Raw genomic sequence first — 16957 nt, 5'->3', positions numbered from 1 at the left:
TCACAACAACATGAATAGACTTAATGCTATTGGATTATACACTTAAAAATGGTTAAGACGGTTTTCTTAAAATCACATGAAGCATGTACTCTGAGCATAATGGAACAAACTAGAAAATGAAAGAAAATAGAAATTAATAACAGATAAACAATAGGAAAATCTCCAAATATTAGGAAGTTAAACAACACACTTCCAAATATCCCATGTGTCAAAGAGAAAGTATCAAAGAAATTTTTTTTAAATACCTAGAACTTAATGAAAATGAAAATATAGCATATCAAATCTCTGGGACCCAACTAAAACAGTGCTGGGAATGAAAGTTGTAGCCTTATGTGTTTATATTTAAAAAGAGAAACATATCTCAAATCAAAAATCCCAGTTCCTACCTCAAGAAAATTGAAAACAGAGCAAAATAAACCCAAAGCAAATAGAAGGAAGGAAATAATAAATGAAAGACCAGAAATTAATAAAATTTAAAGAAGAAAAACAATAGAGAAAATTAATGTAACAAAAATCTGATTCTTTAAACAAATCAATACAATTCATAAAATTCTAGCAACATTGATAAAGACAAAAACAAAGAATATAAATTGCAAATATCAGGAATGAAACAGTGGACAACACAACCTGCAGCTATTAAAAGGATGATAAAAAGAACAAAGTTGGAGGTCTCATACTTCCTGATTTCTAAACTTATTACAAAGCCACAATAATGAAAACAGTGTGGTACTGGCATAAAGCCAAACATATAGTCTAATAGAATGGAATAGAGAGCCCAGAAATAAACCCTCATATATATGGTTAAATAATTTTTGGCAAGGGTGCCAAGACCATTCAATGGAGGACAATATTTTCAACAAATGATATTGGGAAACTGGATATTCACACACAAAATACTGAAGTTGGACCTTTATTTTACACTATAGACAAAAATTATCTCAAAATGGATCAAAGACCTACTCATAAGAACTTAAACTATAAAACTCTTAGAAGAAAACATGGGGAGAAGCTTCATGACATTGGGTTTGTCAATCATTTCCTAGATATGACACCAAAAGCACAGGCAACAATAGAAAAAAAAGATAAATTCGACTACATCAAAATGAAAACTTACTGTACATCAGAAGACACAATAGAGTGAAAAGTATGTGATAGGAGAAGGTATTTGCAAATCTTAAATCTGATAAGGCATTATATACTATTTTTCTAGGACTGCCATACCAAAGAACTACAAACTGGGTATGTCTTAGTCATCTCAGATTGCCATAACAAGATAGCATAGACTGGGTGGCTTAACCAACAGAAATTTATTTCCTCACAGTTCTGGAACCTAGAAGTTTGAGATAAGAGTGCCAGTAGGGTTGGGTTCTGGTGAGAGCTCTCTACCTGGCTCGCAGATGGCCACCTTCTCACTGTGTCTTCAGATGGTCTTTCCTCCATGTATGCACATGGAGAGAGATCTCCTCTTGTAAGACCACCAATCCTATCAGATTAGGACCCCAACTACAGCATACAGGGTTCCAATTAACCTTAATTACCTCCTAAAGGCCCAATCTCAAAATTCAGTCACATTTAAGGTTAGGATTTCAACATAATAAACTTTGAGGATACACAATTCAGTCAATAGCTGGTGGCTTAAATAATAGAAACTTATTTTCTCACAGTTCTGGAAGGTGTAAGTCAAAGACCAGAGTGCCAACATGGTTGAGTTCTTCTGAGGCATCTCTCCTCAGCTTCCAGATGGCCACACTTTCTGCCTCTTCACATGGTTGTCCTTTCCTTCATGTACACCCCTGATGTGTCTTTGTGTGTTCAAATTACCTCTTATTATAAGGAAACTATTTGAATTGGATTAGGACCAATACTAACGGCTTCGTTTTAATTTAATCACTTCTTTAAAGGTTCCATCTCTAAATACAGTCCCATTCTAAGATAAGGAGGATAGGGTTTCGACATGAATTTCGGAGGATACACTCTCATAACAGGTTAACATCTAGAATATATAAAGATCTTCTATAATTCAACAACAACAATAACAGAAACAACCTGATTTTAAAAAATGGCTAAATGACATGAATAGACATTTTTTCAAAGAAGATATGCAAATAGCCACAAGGCACATGAAAAGATGCATGACATCACTAGTAATAGGGAAATGCAAATCAAAACCATAATGAGTTGCCACCTCACAGTCATTAGGATGACTACTATTTTTTTAAAAAGAAAGTAACAGGTGTTGGAGAAGATGTAAAGGAATTGGAACCCTGTACGCTGTAGTAAGAATGTAAAATGGTGCAGCCACTGTGAAAATCAGAATGGAGGTCCCTCAAGAAATTAAAAATAGAATGACCATATGACTCAGCAACTCTGCTTCTGGGCATATATCCCAAATAATTAAAATCAAGGTCTCAAGGAGACATTTGTACATCCATGTTCATAGCAACACTTTCCACAATAGCCAAATTATAGAAGCAACCCAAGTGTCCATCAATAAATAAATGGATAAACAAAATATGGTATATACATACAATGAAATATTATTCAACCTTAAGAAGGAAGGAAATTCTGACACATTCTACACAGGGGATAAACCCTGAGGACGTTATGCTAAATGAAATAATGTCAGTCACAAAAAGACAAATACTATATGATTCCACTTATATGAGGTATCTAGAGTAGTCAAATTTATAAAGATATACAGTAGAATGGTGGTTGCCAGGACCTGAGGGGAGGGGGAAATGAGGGGTTGTTTAATGAGTATAAAGTCTCAGTTTTGCAAAATGGAAAAATTCTTGAGATCAATTGTACAACATTGTGAATGTACTTAGCATTACTAAACTGTACACTTAAGAACAGTTAAGATAGTAAATTTTATGTTATGTATGTTTTACCACAAATATAAAAAATTCGAGAAATAAGAGATACTAAAAATAAATTCATGTTCATTTAATTTGACAGCTGAGCAGAAATTGACCAATCTTCAAAACCACAAACTATCAAAACACAGCCAAGAATATATAGACAACCTGAATATACATATAACCATTAAAGCAAATGAATATGTATTAAAATCTCCCCAAAAAAGAAACTCCAGGACCAGATGGTTTCACTGGGTAATTTTACCAAACATTCAAAGAAAATAACACCAATTTTACATAAACATGGAAGAAGAGGGAACACTTCCCAACTCATTTTACAAAGGCAAAATTATTTTGACACCAAGCAAGACAAAAAGTGCATACAAAAACTATAGACTAATATCCCTCTTGAATATAGATTCAAGAATCTCCCCCTACTCAAATTTTAACAAATGCAATCCAGTAATGTGTAAACAGAATAATATGACACAACAAAATAGGATTTACTCCAGGTATGCAAGTCTGTTTCAATATTTTAAAATCAGTCAATGCAGGGGGTTCTGGTCAAAATGATGTAGTAGGTATGCTGTGCTCACCTCCTTCCATGACCATATCAAAATTATAATCAAATTATAGAACAATCAACCTGGAGAACCATCTGAAGACTAGCTGCACAGAACTCCTATAATTAAGAATATAAAGAAGAAACCACATTAAGACTGGTAGAAAGGGCAGAGATGAGAAATAGGATGGTCCTACACCCACATGTGGGGGTTGAGAATTGAGAGAAATATCTCAGCTGCAGAGTTCCCCCCTGAGGAGCAAGGGGTCCCAGCTCCACACCAAACTCCCCAGCCCAGAGCTCCAGTGCCTAGATGAGGATTCCTAACAACATCTGGCTGTAAAAATCACCAGATATTCTGTCCAGGTGAGACAGGGGCTGCTGGCAACCCAGGCATCCTCTTCAAGGGCTTGCACACAGACTCACTTGCTCACATTCACCCTAAACTCCAGTGAAGGGACAGCAGCTCCAAAGCCACCAGAGACATACAGGGTGAAAATGAACTGTGTGACTTCAGGGTGAGGGGTGGAGGGATAGCCACCATTGATCTTGTGTTGAGCCTGCCTTCCACACAGATTGCAGGTGCATATGAGTGCCAAATCTGAATCTGCATTAACCTGGTGAATGCCACTTGCCCTACCTGAGTGACTCCTTGACACCCTGCCCCATGCAACTCTTGCACTGCTCAAGGCTCTTTCAGCGAGTGTGCCTCATGGACAGCTGGCTTCTGCCTGAGTTGCAGACTTCCTAAAAAATTTCCAAGGCTCAAAGGCGCCAGGCAGGTAGCAGCTGACTTCAGTGCATCTTGTGCCTCTTGCTGAGGGGTTCCAGGCCAGTCACTGCTGGCAGCCAGCCTCGGGCCACAGCGTGGCCTCTCCCACATGCTTCTGGGCCCAGAACAGGCAGCTACCAACCATAGATTGCTTTGTAGCTCCTACCAGGTGGCCCTGGGCAGGGCACAGGCAGTGGCGACCTTAGCCTGCACTGAAGCCTCTCCTAAGGGGCTCCAGAACTAATATACCCAGTGGACTGTTTCAGACCACAGCAGAGCATCACCATTTAGCTCTACAAATGGCACACCCAAAGGGTGGCCCCACTTTGCGAGGTCAGCCCTGGCATAACAGTTCATCCACTGTAGTCATGGCCATTGCTCACGGTCGGTCAGTCTGAGGGTCAGTCCCTCCCACTGACATTAGAACTGATTAACGAATTCAGTAAACTAACAGGATAAAAAATTAATATTCATCGTGGAATCAAACAAAGTGTCCTACGATAGATGATTGGATAAAGAAGATATGGTATATATATACAATGGAATATCACTCAGCCATAAGAAGAGATGAAATACTGCCACTTGTGACAATGTGGATGGACCTCGAGATAATCATGCTAAGCAAAATAAGTCAGAAAGAAAAAGTTGAAAATCACATGATATCACTTATATGTGGGATATAAACCTAAAAGCAACAAATGAATAGAACAAACGAACAGAGACTCATGGTCATGGACTATAGACTAGTCGTTACCGGAGGGGAGGGGGGAGAGGAGAGGGCGGAGGTAGATGGAGTAAAGGGGGTCAAATACGTTGTGATAGAAAGAAATCTAACTATGGGTGGTGAACACCCAGTGTAAATATATAGATGCCTTACTGTTAAAATGTACAGCTGAAATTTATTGGATTTCATTAACCAATGTCACAATAAAATTTTGAATAAACGAATTCAGTAAAGTAGCAGGATACAAGATTAATATTCAGAATTCAGTTGCATTTTTATATACCAATATAAAACTATCTGAAAGAGAAATTAAGGAAACGATCCCATTTACAATTCATCATAAAAAAACAAAGTACCTAGGAATAAATTTAAACAAAGAGGTAAAAGGCCTTACTCAGAAAATTATAAGACACTGAAGAAAGAAATTGAAGGAAATAGAAATAAATGAAAGCATATACCCTGCTTCTGGAGAGAAAGAATTAACATCGTTAAAATGTCCATTACCCAAATTAATCTATAGATTCAATACAATCCCTATTAAAATACCAATGGCATTTTTCACAGAACTAGAACAAATAATTCTTAAATGTATGTGGAACCATAAAAGACTTTAAATAGCCATGGCAACCTTGAGAAAGAAGAGCAAAGTTGGAAGTACCATGCTATCTGGTATCAAACTATACTACAAAGCTACAGTAATCAAAACAACATGGTATAAAAACAGACATAGATCAATGGAACAGAATAGAGAGCCCAGAAATAAATACACACCTACCTGGTCAATTAATCTATGACAATGGAGGCAAGAATATATAATGGGGGGTAAAAACAGTTCTTTCAATAAATGGTATTGGAAATATGCAAAAAAGTGAAACTAGACCACTTTCTTACACCATATACAAGAATAAAGTCAAAATGGATTAACTGTAAGACCTGAAGCTATGAAACTCCCAGAAGAAAACATAGGCAGTAAACTCTTTGACATTGCTCTTAGTAATATTTTTTTTTCTGATATAGCTCCTTAGGCAAAGGGGAAAAAAGAAAAACTAAACAAATGCAACTACATCGAACAAAAAAGTTTTCGCATAATAAAGGAAACCATGAACAAAACAAAAAGACAACCTACTGAATGAGAGAAGATATTCACTAATGATACATCTGATAAAAGATTAATATTCAAACTATATAAAGAATGCATACAACTTAACAAAAAAAATCTGATTTGAAAATGGGCAGAGGACCTGAATAAACATTTCTCCAAAGAGGACATACAGATGGCCAATAGACATATGAAAAGATGCTCAACATCACTAATCATCAGAGAAATGCAGATTAGAACCACAATGAGATATCACCTCATATCTGTCAGAATGGCTATCATTAATAAATAAATTAAAAAACAACATGTGTTGGCCAGGATGTGGAGAAAAGGGAACCCTTGTGCACTGTTGGTGGGATTGCAAATTGGTACAACCACATAAAATACAGTTTGGAGGTTCCTCAAAAAATTAAAAACAGAGCTACTTTACAAAATCATCATTGAAATGTAGAGTATAGCATGGAGAGTATAGTCAGTAGTATTGTAACTATTATGGATTGTTTCAGATGGGTACTGGATTTATCAGGGGGATCATTTTGTAAGTTATATAAATGTCTAATCACTGTGCTGTACACCTGAAACTAATATAATATTGTAATTAGTAAAAAAAAAGAACAATCTCATGGTCCAGCAATTCTGCCACTGGGTATTTATTCGAAGAAATTCACAACACTAATTAGAAAAGATACATTTACCCCTATGTTCATTGCAGCATTATTTACAATAGCCAAGATATGGAAGCCAACCTAAGTGCCCATCAATAGATGACTGAGTAAAGAAGATGAGATACACACACAGATACACACACACACACACACACACACACACACACACACACACACTGGAATATTACTCAGCCATAAAAAAAGAATAAAATCTTACCATTTGTGACAACACGGATGGACCTAGAGGATATTATGCTATGTGACATAAGTCAGACAGAGAAAAACAAATACTACATGAATTCACTTTTATGTGGAATTTAAAGAACAAAATAAATGAACAAACAAAACAGAAAGAGACTCTTAGACAGAACAAACTGGTGATTGACAGATGCAAAGGGAGTTGGGGGGCTGGGTAAAAAAGTGAAGGGATTAAGAAGTACAAATTGGTAGTTACAAAATAGTCACAGGGATGTAAAGTACAGCATAAGGAATATAGTCAATAATATTGTAATAACTGTATAGTACCAAGTAGGTACTAGATTTATTAGGGGATCGCTTTGTAAATTATGTAAATGTCTAACTACTATGCTATACACTTTAATATAATATTGAATGCCAACTGTAATTGAAAAATAGAAATTAAAAAAAAAACAAACAGTCAGTGGAATCCAGCATATCAACAGGACAAAGAAAAAGGTAGTATTTATGACTATATGATTTTCTTTATCCTATTGCTGTGTGAGATTGGCACATCGATTTACACAGCAAAAGGATTCAACAAAATTCATTCATTTATGATTACAAGAAAAAGTTCCCACTACACCAGGAACAGAGAGGAACTTCCTCAACCTGAAAAGCACATCCTCCTCCCTCCAAAAAAAGTCCTAGAGGTAACCTCATACCTAACAGTATAAGGCTATTTTGTGCTGATCTCAGTCTATCAATAACCAACGTTGTGGTTGGACCAGCCATTTTAGTTCTTATTATGATCACAAGACATTCTTTAGCAATAACCATCAGGAAACTTTAATAAGATACAGGTTTATTATTTACCAGACCTGGAAATGACACAGCACATCTGGGATCATACAGTGAGGTAAAGGGGTAGAGAGGGAGGGAGGGAGAGAAGAGAGAAAAGAGCGAGACCAGTCCTGGGATGCTGCTTTTATTGAGGTCAAGGGTGAGGGCCTAGAGTTTTGAGGGCTCACTCTATTGGTGAATTTAAAACATAAGAGTGGGAATTTAAAGTATTGGAAAAAGATTTTAAAAGGTAGCGCAAATTGTCAGTTGTTGAAATCAACCAATATCTGTAAAACAAAGGAGCCTCAGTTTCAGGGAGGCAGCCTGGCTCTTTATCTAATGCCTCTTTGAAATGGAAGCCTGGACAATCAAAGCTTAAGTCATGCACTTGCATTACAAAAAGTTTTTAAAAAAGTGTCAGGGATTACACTGCAAAGGCTAAATGCTATCCTTCTAAGACTGAAGACAAGGCAAGGATATCTACTCATCTCAGTATTGAAGGGTCTAACCCCTGCAATAAGGCAAGAAAAGAAAGAAAAGTAACACAAATAGGAAAGGAAGAAATAACTCTCTTTATTCATAGATGGCATGATTGTCTGTGTAGAAAATGAAAGAAATTCCCCCCACTCCCCGCCCCCCACAAAAACCTAGAGTCATAAATGAATTCAGCAAGGTCACAGAATACAGCACACAGAAGTCTTTAGCATTCCTATGCACTGACTATAAACAGATAGCAAATGAAACATAAAAAGACAAAACTATTTACAAATGCTCCAAAGCAAATGAAATCTTGTGTATAAATTTAACAAAAAGTGTACAAGATCTATATGATGGAAATTCTGCATTGCTGATAAAAGAAATCAAAGAAGACCTAAATGCCAAGAGCTGGGGGAGGAGCAGTCCAGGCTAACTATCTCGCTGAGAAGAAGGAAGAGTAGAACCATGTGGTCCATCCCTTACACATTAAAAGAGCATTCTGTGTACTAGAGAATATTTACCCAAACAGACCAATATTAAGATGTTATAGCAAAATTGCTGGACATTTTTTTTTCAAGGAAAAATATTTTGTGCATTTAGGAAAAAAAGAATTTATGACTTACAAAGTTAAGAACTTAGATTATCATCAGATTTTTCAACATAAACATTTTATACCAGAGGAAAACGGGGTCACATATTTACTATATTAAAGAAATAAAGTGTGAGCTAAGGATTTCATATCAAGCAAAACTGACTTTCAAGTATAAATGACACAGAGAAACTGTTATCAATATGGGAGACTCGGAGAACATCATTCCCATGAGCCCTTCCTGAAGAAGAATCTAACAGGAAATCAGCTCCAGATATATGTTTAGAGCCAGACTTAAGGACTGGTTGTGAGCATTAATTATATAATTATAGTAGAACTAAAATCAACATGGGTTAAGTGGAAGAGAGTATTATGTAGGGCTGACAATGTACATATAATACAACTATTTTTAAAAGTTGGTGGTGGAGGAAAATTGGGAGAACATGTGTCAAAAATGTTTTAATATCTCTAGTAATTATATTGGTAGTAGTATTAGTATAAATATAAATAATAAAAAATGAAAAAGATAAAGGAGGGAATCTATAGATTCTTGGACAATATTCAAGGAATCTATAGATTCTTGGACAATATTCAACTATAATATTTAGAGATTCACATTTGGATGATAATACCACAAAAATTACAAGGAAGTAATTATAATTGAGGGCAGGAGGTTCTGTGATTGGGGTTTGGAACATGGAAGGGGCTTCTTGGGTGACTGACAAAGTTTCATTTCATATGTGAGTGGTTTTTAACTTATAATAATTCATTAAGCCATACATTAGATCCATGCACTTTTCTGTATCTATGTTTTATTTTTCAATAAAAATATTTTTTAAAAGTCTCAGAAATGTAGAAGTTGTCCTCTTCTCTCTATAGCTACAGAGAGTTACCATTTTCATCCCAAACTATTTAAAAGAAAATGATTTGATAGCATGTCGTTAGGTTGAAAACATTCACAACAATATAAATTTTGTTTTTCTGTGCAAAATAGACTTCTGTGTATTACACTGCTGTTATGAATTGTTATATGTTCTCTTCATATAAATCTAGCCTTGGAAATATCATTTGTACAAGCTTATCTCAAAAGATTCTAAAACTTGAGAAATTGTTGCCATGTCCTATGAAAATAGCCTCTAAAAGAAACCTGCAATTCTGATTGGTTGTCTTATTTGATAAATTTTTGTCCTAATAATAATGTTGCAATTGACATCTCTGTGTTACTAAAGGATTTAAATAATTACTTGTAAGTTTGCTCTATAAAATCCGAAGTCAATCATTGGCACTTTCTTCCCCTCCCATATTAATGATTTTTAAAAGTCTCCATACTTTGGAAAATTTTCTTATTTTAACAAAAAAGTGTATTACGAGATATAAAACTTTATAGTAATGATGATAAATGAACTACCGTTAGAAACAACAAGATTGAATCTCACAACATTTATCAAAAGAAGCAAGAGACAAAAGACTATCATACTATATAATTCCATTTATATAAAGTTCAAAAACAGGCAAAACTCATCTAAAATGTTAAAAGTTAGGATATTGGGTGATATTTGGAGAGATTTGGTGACCAGGAAGGAGCATGATGGGGAGCCTTAAAAGAAGAAATAACTGGGTAATACTTTGAGATAGAGCTGGAATCCTACCATTGCAGGAGTAGGTGCTTTCAAGCCAGCAAGCATTTGGAGTTGCATCTTGGTTTTTATTTGTTATTTTTCCCCTGTATATTTCATTCCATTTCGAAGTTTAAAGAAAGTGTTGACAGTGGTCTGGGGAAAGATTTCATTATCCTTGAGTCCTCTGATAATCATATAACCTTAATAGCATAAAATTATACCAAAAATAAATCAAATTTGTGGGATGGAAACTCAGAGGATCGACTCTTCAAAATGGTGGAAGAAAAACAGTGCCACCACAACAAAACTTCTAATTCAAAAAAGAAAGAAGAGATTTTTAGTTCAGCATCATCTGTTCAGTACGTATATTGTATCCAACAGGGCACCTAAGTGACGGGACAGTGAATCTCATGATCAACAGTTGTTGGATTACATTGTTGGAAGGGAAACAAGTCTCTTTTCAGAAAATCTGGCTGCCCTAGGTTCTGTCCCCTGTCAAATTTCCCTTGTCCTTCAGGGACAGTCCTGGGAGGAACATTAGGGATGATTGACCACAGGGAGTTGTATGGCTACATTAGCCTATTTCTGGCTGAGGCTGGCATCTTTCTCCTGGAGCCTGGAGATTTCTAGAGAAGCTAGGACTCCCTGCCATGCTGGATTAAGTCATACACAAGCGCCTGTTCTTAAGGCTTAGGATTTTTCTGGTGACACAACTCTTGTTGGCAATCTGTCAATGTTGATTTTATTTGGGAAGACTCTTATCCATAGGCTAATGCCAGAAACTGCTCCACTTTCTTCTAGCATTCAGATTTGGAAATGAAACCACCGAAGGTAGTCTGATACTTTCTTTTATAGGTATCGCTTTCTGTCTGAAAAGTCATTGCAGTGGTTCAGAATGCCGTAGATCAGATTTTTTTTTAACCTTTAAAACAATTTTATTTTGAATAATTATAGATTACTAGACACCGATCTTATTTTGAGTCTCAGCTCTTCCACTTGCCAGCTGTGTCCTTGGCAAGTTACTTAAACTCTCTGAACCTAAATTAACTCCTTGTAACATTTCCTCCATCACACTTATCCTCACACTCAACTCCCAGGGCCATGCACTTGCCTATACTGATCCCCATCCACAGAAGCACTTCATTAGTTAGACACTGTACCTGACTATAGAGCATCCTCTCCATTATCCCAAGACCCACTGCACTAAGCAACAGCACTGCACCTACTCTTACAGCATGAGAGTCCCTGAAGTTTCTAGGGCCAGAAACACATGGTCTATTATGCTGGCTTTGGAGTTTCTCCACCAGTCTATGAGAGAATTGATAGTGTTAATGTCCATTAATCTATGATCAGGATTTAGTATCTTGACAAACTAGAGACCTAGCTAATTCGATCCTGCCTCCAAACCCTGTTTTCCTTGTTACTGCCCAGATCAACATATTTGCTCATTCATTTTTCCTCTCTCTCTCTCTCTCTCTCTCTCTCTCTAATGTTCTTGACTCCTCTCCCTTTGTGTACTGCATTCTACCTTTCCCCTTACTCTCTCAGATCCTTACAACATTCTCCCTGGAACTTTCTGATATATGGTGCACAGACACACTTACATTCTCAACTTCTCTGAATATTCTTTTCTCTTCCTGCCTTACCTATATCTCTAGTCACCCTGCTTCTATAGTAGCCCTCCGAATTGAGGCTGCTTATTCTCACACTTCCTACATATAGCAGGATGGAGAAATATAGTATCATTATGACTTCACAGCACTACTGCCAACTAATATGCACCCTCTATCATAAAAAAGGTCATGGTCCTTTGAGGCTTCTGCCATTTGGCTCTACTAGTCTTCATCACTGTCACGTACAAACCTATTAGACACACCTCTTCATACTTAGACACTTGGCTCACAATTCTCTTTATCTCAATTGCTGCTATCATCGTAGATTAATTCAATATTCAGCCTATCCAACAATCTGATCTCCTTTCATGACCTCATCTCTAATGTCCTTTTCCTCCACTTGGATTTTATAATAAAGTAAAATTTCTCCACTTCAGAAACTCCCATTTAAATATCCTACTCTGATCAAAGCCTTCTTTACTTAGACTTTGATACTCCACTGCTTTCATTCCACCTTTTAGACTTCATCATGATTTAGATAACTGACCCATCTATTTTCACTGTTTCTTTCTTTTACTTCTCTCCTGTGTCCTTTCTCCCGCTATCCAAATTAGAACCCATGGTTCATGTTTTCAATGACTGTCTTGCAAATACTCCCTAACCCCATTCCCCATTGATATTTCTTTGCAACCATTAGACAAATCCCAATCATGGATGACTATGTCCCTTCTCTGCTTATACTTGGCTGCCGAGTATAGCTACAGAAAGTCGTATAAAGTGGCACATTTCTACCGCTCTAGAAATATGTCCTATCATATTTCTCTTGTAAATTTACTCCTCCATTATCATCAAATCTCTTATTCTACCTCCTATCCTCTCACACTCAGCAAATGACCTTGTCTTCTCCTTCACAGAGAAAATAGAAGCTCTCTGCTGGGAACAACTCCACCTTCCCACTACTAAATCTAGAAGACTCTCTCTATCAGCATCAATTTGCTTCCTTCCCTCCTTTAATCTAAACCTAGCCCACCATCTGTAATTTCTTTGTTCTTCCAGAATTTTCAGCTTTTTGAAGTACGATTATATCCTTCGGCTGCTTTGTTTTCAATTTAAGTGCATTAAAAGAATAATCTGTATGACAGTGTCCTCATTTCCTCATTATTCATGCACTTTTCAACCTCCTTAGTCTGGTTTGAACTTCAATCACTCCTAAACATGCTATTGCTCAGATCATTAATATAAAAAAAATACAAAGCTCAATGGCCAATTCTAAGTCTTAATCTCATTGACTTCGCATCAGCATTTAACACAGAGCTGATCCCTCTCTTCCATTTGAACACTTGCCCTTAACTTTCTATAACACATTCCTACCATTTTGTCAGAAACATTTACTATATGCAACTTTTAATCATGAGGATTCTTTAAATATTTCTCCTAATGCTCTTCTTTCTTCTTTTTTCTATGCTCTCTTCCTAAGAAATCTCACATACCTATGGATCTAAATACCATTTGTATGCTGATTTTAAAAAATACTCATTATAAGAAATTCAAGCAGTACAGAAAAGTATAAAGAAGAAAGCAAAAAAAAAAAATCACCTTACAATGCCACACTCCAAAACAGCCATCATTAACATTAGGTGAACATCATTTCAGACCTCTTCCCATGCATGGGAAAATGTTGTTGTTAAGTTCTTCCGTAAGAAGATGCAGTTGTGAGCAATTTTCTTCTGTCCCTTGGGTTATGATTTCCTTCAAGCTAGGTTTTAAACCTGTCTTTGCATATTATGTTTCTGTTTACCTTTTCACTTTATTATGTTTGCATAATAGCTTGCTTCTTTTCATCCGGCTCATGCTTAAATGGAAAGCCACATTCAGTCCACTATTTTCTCTATGGGGTGGATGAATTCTCCCACTCTCATACTTACCATATCTGAAAACATTTTGTCCCCCTTTTGTCCTTATAGAACTGCACTATAAGATGTGTGTCTAGTTGTCCATCTCACTGTACCTTAAGGGTTCACAGAATGGTGGTACTAGTGGTGGTAGTGAATAGTTGCTGGGAGGGTCTGGGCTCTGCCACTTTTCAAATTTATGGCATGAGGTTCTTTCCTTGTTTTGTTGTGGCTTGGTGTGCTTTTTGCTAGATTTTACTATTTTTCTTTTGGGTTCATTTTAGCAGGTGTTGGAGGAGGGAAATTCTGTGATTTAACTTTACGTCAACATGTTTATCCCTGGCAGTTGACAGCATAATTTGTATTTCCAGTTTGGATTTTTCTTTTGCTCTCTAGGTCCATATAGTCAAAAGAGTCATGGACATTCCCTTTTCTATATTGTGGCAATCGTGGTCCTTGGCCTATCCAACAATTTCCTGTCCAATCTTTCCCATGCAGGTATTTCACAGAGATTCTTTGACTTTATGGAGGAAAATAGAATTGGTCTAAATGAGTGATAGTGTTCACAATCCTCTTAGTTATTGATTGGCCTAAGGGTGGACATGCAAGGGAGGCTAAAGTGAGGAATTCTACTAGGGAGGAGCTTCCCTTTCTAAACAAAATGACAAAGCCTTGAAAGAAGAAAACCTTTTCCCGCTTTTCCCTTCTTTCTGCCATGGACTTGGATGCATTGAACAGCATTTGTGACCATGAAGTCAAGAGAATTATGGGGATGTCAGCATTGACAATTTAAGTTACTGAACCAACTCAACAACCACTTTCATCTAGACCTTTGGTTTTGTGAAAGTTTAAGCCCCATTTGTTTAAATTACTCCTGACTGGGTATTCTGTTGGGATCTGCATTGGCCTCAGCAGCCAAGAGAATTCCTGTGACACATTTATTGCACACACTTCAAAATGAATGTAAATGAACTCATGATCCTCTCCACTAAACTTGATTCCCTTCCAGTCTCTTCCACCTTAGCAAGGTTTACACCATCCACCTAGCTGTCTATTGCAAAAATACATGAGTTTCCCTTGAATCTTCCCCCCAACACACACCTCAACATTCTATCACCAAACATGGTTAATTCTATCCCTTACATATCTCTTCAGTCTTTCCATATCTGCTGCCATCATTCCAGTCCAACTCAACAGCATCTATTGCCTGGACTACTGAAAATGGTTCTCACCACACCTCCTCTGGCCCATCTCCCATACATTCTCTAAAACCAGCAATGGTGATATTTTTAAAGAAACATATCTGGTCAAGTTCATTGTCTTGCTTAATATTCTCTAATGATGTCCCACTTAACTTAGAGTTAAGTCCAAACTCTTTACAGGGCCTGTAAGACCTTAATTAATGTGAACCTTGCTTACCTCTCTAGCTTTAACTATATTATATAATTGTATATGTATAATATTATAATATTATATAATATATATAATTTCCTCAGACTAGTACAATTTTCTCCCAATCTTTGCCTTAGTAACTTTTCTTCACCATTCAGGCCTCAGCTTACAAGTCATTTTCTTAGTAAGCCTTCCATGGACCTACGAGACTCAGTCAGATCTCTCATTGAGTGCTACCACAGCACCATGTTCCTTTTAAGGGTGTGTAACTTCTAATTACTTATTCTGTTTTCCTGCTGGACTGGAAGCTCCTGAGCAAACACCATGTCTGCTTTGAAACAAAATCCTCACTTTCCCATCAACAAATCTTTAAATCTATGTTAATTTTGCACCCAACTTCTTTTCCCTCCTGTTACAAGGGAGAAAATCTCTCTCCTCCTATCCCTTCACTTGTACTTTGGATCCAATCCCACCTCCTCTTCTTTACCACTTTAAACTCCCTGCCCCACCTCTCCCAAACACACATTTTTCAGAATCATTCATCTCTCCCTCTCATCTGGGTCATTAACAATAGCATTTAAGCATGTTCTAGTAGATCCCATATTAAAAAAAAAAAAAGCCTCACTTGACTCTACATCTGCCTCTTGCTACCCAACTACTTTTTTTATTTTCCTTCATAGACAATTTCACACTGAAGAGATTGGCAAAATTTTGAGATCTAGACAATACAAGTGTTCATGAGAATACGGAGTAAAGATACAATCATTTTAGAGAATAGAATTTAGGTAGGTGTTTAAATAACCTAGTAACATCAAAGATGCCCCTAATCTATGATCCAGCAAATTCTACTTTTAAGTGTATATCATAGAGCAATGCTTTTTCAAATTGTTGGTGATGATACTTTAGTGAATGCATTATGAAATTAATTTAGTGGGTTGTGACTACCATTAAACAAATAAACTAGAAGAAAACAGAATAGAAAATATTAGATTGCATTGCATGTAGTAGGGGCAAATATTGTTTTATGAAAATTTTATTTCATTTACATATACATGAGTGTGCTTATATGTGTTTAAGTATGTGTATGCATGCTTGTGTTTTCCAGGGCACAATACAAAATGTATTTCTTTCTGGGGTCTCTGTCAAAAACGTTAGCAAAAAAAAGAGAATCCCTTGAACATGTGCCAAAAGGAGGTCTGTACAAGAGTGTTCACTGCAGTGTTGATCAAGCCCTAGGAAAGAGGCTGACTGGTTTGCACAGAGAAGAAGTTCCCTTCTTTTATGTCTCTCACTTAAACATTCTATTTCTTTGTCTCTGTTATGATCATTCTATTCATTGAAATTCTTATGGGTCTAATTATGCTGTTTGTTGTTTCTGCTGACTCCAGGTCATAGGACATTGTTTCTTCCTGTGTTTGGTGATTTTGGAATGTGGCAGGGTCTTGTGGGAGTCCTTTGGAGAGTTCCCCTCCAGAGAAGTTTTGTGTTTGCTTCTGCTGGGCAGATAGCTTATCATCTCACCAGCCTGATAACACATTTTATGTTAATTTATCAAGCTGAAGGATCTTGGACCATAGTGAGAGTATAAATTCTAATCTCAAATCATTGAGACTCTAGCTCATTTTCGCTTCCAGCTTCCTACCAACAATGGCTCTAAGGTCTTGTCTCTCATCTT

This window comes from Pteropus alecto, unplaced genomic scaffold (assembly GCF_000325575.1).
Source record: "Pteropus alecto unplaced genomic scaffold, ASM32557v1 scaffold159, whole genome shotgun sequence".
Taxonomy (NCBI): domain Eukaryota; kingdom Metazoa; phylum Chordata; class Mammalia; order Chiroptera; family Pteropodidae; genus Pteropus; species Pteropus alecto.
Note: the sequence above shows the minus strand (reverse complement) of the source record.